Source organism: Cimex lectularius, unplaced genomic scaffold (genome assembly GCF_000648675.2).
Source record: "Cimex lectularius strain Harlan isolate CLEC.00 unplaced genomic scaffold, Clec_2.1 scaffold59, whole genome shotgun sequence".
NCBI classification, from domain to species: Eukaryota; Metazoa; Arthropoda; class Insecta; order Hemiptera; family Cimicidae; genus Cimex; species Cimex lectularius.
In genome coordinates, this window is record NW_019392794.1 from 1,270,011 (window position 1) to 1,273,222 (window position 3,212).

Here is a 3,212-nt window from a genome sequence, read left to right on the forward strand (position 1 = left end):
TTTAAACAAACACGGAGCATGTTTGGATATCTCATACTTCCGCGCCTCATATTTACATTTAGTAGTCATCACATGTTTTTCATTATTAGCAACCGGTATTTTTATAGCACAGGTAGACCATGCCGATAATCTCTTTGACAAGTACTTTTTTTTGATTATCTGAATGGAAGATTTACTCATCCCATTTCAGTATAATCCCACATTGTAACCACTTATTAAAAAAACGTTTAAAACCCATAAATATTTTACTTGACAAATAATAATTTTAACATAATACTTACCTGGTCTCCGGGCTACCGTGATCACAACGCGGATTAGCCCGGATGAAGCCTTCCCAATGCATTCGGCTTGGCTGATCTCTGCGAATATCCCAAATGCGATTATTTCGAGCGCGTAATTTTCCCTAGTCGGGACTGCGTACGCGGATCCCGATTCAAAAATGGGCCATCCGTGTATATGTCCGGCATGCAGATAAAGTTTGCTCGTTATATTCCACCTAATTGAACGATGCAATTCCCTGTTTTCATATAAAGAACGCTTATGAATTCAACCCGATGTTTGAATCGTTCTTGAGCATGGCAGTATTTGGGCCCCCCCTGTTTCGATTATTGGATGGAGCAGGATGGTTTTGTTGTATGTAGTAATGATAGTTTTGTGTTCCTAGCGTGTGCTGAGAGTGAATGTACTTATTAGATAGAATGTCTAGTATAAGATAAACGATGGCGTAATATTGAGCACCTCCTATTCACCCTCAATTAGGTTAGTTATATAATAGGTGTAAATGGTGGTGGAAGAATATCGAGTTCACCACTACCCTAACTGAGTAAATGGCATGTAAATAGGAAAGAATGTATGTAAGAGTGAGTGAGAGTGTAAATGGGTTTGTATTTAGGAACTGATTGCATTGGGTGCTGATAGCTACTATTGAGTTATGATAGCACCTGGAGCCCTAGTGGACAGTTAAGACAGAGGTCTGATTCCGGCCAACACCAGAGATGGGTATTTCTCCAGGCTGCCGGTTGGTAGTTCAATGCAAAGTCAAAAGTCCACTATCGGTGGACTACAAGAAGGGTTAGGTTCAACTTTGACAACTTTACCCACATGTGTGTATATACATGCATGTGCAGATTTTGAGCTTATATACAAATCAGTAATAAATTTTGGCCTATACTAAAAATAACGGCCAATAATAGTGGCCCAGAGTTCATGGAACGGAATCTGCCTGCGAAATCTCCTCTCCTTGGATATTTATATTGGCAGAATTTTTAATTGAATGCACTACATTGTAGTATCATTGGAGTACTACCAATGATTAAGTTCTAACTCTTGTTTTTAAGTGCATGTATATTTCCTGTCTCATAGACTTGACAATTGATCAACTTTTACTTATTTATTATTCTAAATTTCCTTTTTTATTTCTTTTACAAATGGTTAGACCTTGTCGTAGATGTTAACATTTATTGAGCTAAATTGTTTATAATGAAACATAAGCTATATTAGATGCTTTAGTTCATTCAATAGCCATTCCATTTTGACTTTAGTTTTTTGGCCGTTTTTTTTAAAGCTATTTTAATATTTTATTTAAGTTTGTCAAATAAAATATTAATTGATTTTTTAACCAGGAACTGGAGTACCACTGCAGCTGTACAGCTTATTGTACTTTATCCTTGGCTCCATTTTTGGGGGCTCACAACACCAGTGCGAATTTGCCGGTGTTCTTCCATCGAAGAAACTCATTTTTGAAGAGGGTTGGGACCAAATTCAGAGTCACTGAGATCTGATCCCGCTCCTTCCATTGATGGGTGCCGTGTCAATTTCTTTCAATAGCGGCCACCGAGCCCCTTAGGCGTCAGAAAAAGTCCAGAGGCGACGGTTGGATCGAACCCACGACCGCGGGATCTACTAGCTGAGAGTCTGACGCCTTAACCACTCGGCTACCGCGGCCCCCCGGACATTCAATTACTATTGTATGAGCTCCATGGTTCTCCGCAATACTCGGAAGCTGGTGAGTCCGTCACATGGACTCTGTTTATGTGATAACCACAGATGGCATGGTTCGAGCGGAGTCGATTGATATCGTCTTGCCCAGAGCTCTGCTAGTTGCCGCTCCTTCAATGGAAATGAGGCTGTATTTGTTTCTAAAATCATTTTTTCTGATTCACTGTACTGCATTTCCAAGCTTGCCTTCCTTGCAGACCGTTTATATACTCTGCGCACGGAACCCTGAACAATTTGACCCCCATCATCGCTAATCGCTGTTTTTGTTTTACCCCGCCAATCTATTCACTTTATCCTTTTATTCCGGCATGGACCTGAACCCACAGTAGTTTCACCTTTTTTTCTTTTTTTTAAAATAAAGTGCATCGATGTAATTTCATCGTTGATGTAGTTGTCTGAGGCATGGTATCTGCGATGTTTAAATTTGGCCAGCGAGCTAAGAGAATCAAAGATAATCAAAATTTTCTTTTGTTTTAAGGAGTCTACATAAATAATTGTCTTCGATATTGAAAATAATTCAGCTCAATAATACTGTTTTCGTATGGCAATTTAATAAGATATTCATATTTGTATTTGGAGTAATACAACGCGCAACCTTCCATTTTTGTGCGAGTGATACCCATGCCAACTATTACCAACTTCTTTCTGAAAAACAGTATTAGCAGAATATGAGTCCATGTTTTGGAAGTCTGAGAGATAATATATCTCAATGTCTTTACAAAGCTTTGATACTCATTTCTTTTTTATAAACTGTTTATTCAGCCTATTATAAATGAAAATAGCTTATAAAATACATTCAATGTTAATAACGATGGAAAATAGCAAATCGAAGTGCATTTCCTAGTTCTGCGATTATAATGTCTGAAGACCCATTTCCTTTTTTATAAACATTTTATTCAAACTAGTATAAACAGTAATAACTGTTAACATACAAAATCTAAATGCCTAAAAGATCGGTTGAGTATATCGGCAGCATTTCAAAGCGTTAGACTTTATTTTCCAACGTTTTAATATTCAGAAAGGTGCTGGAAACATTACCAACTTTTTACTCCACAATTTTTTGTCAAGATTAGGGCGCGTAAACAACCAATTTTCGCGTGCAATTCTTGATTGAATGTCAGAGTTTTAGCGTAACTTTATCGGCTTGAAATTATCTCGTGAGGTCTAATGGGAGTTTGCATGATTAAATGGTAATTATTCGGTAAAAATGTGTG

The 3,212-nt window shown here is 37.7% G+C and overlaps 1 non-coding gene across 1 annotated transcript; it reads left to right on the forward strand.

Moving 5' to 3' along the window:
* Positions 1-273: 273 nt before the first annotated feature.
* Positions 274-432, forward strand: LOC112127274. The gene has a single exon (XR_002910492.1). It is a non-coding gene; the product is annotated as a U1 spliceosomal RNA (small nuclear RNA).
* The last annotated feature ends 2,780 nt before the right edge of the window (positions 433-3,212 follow it).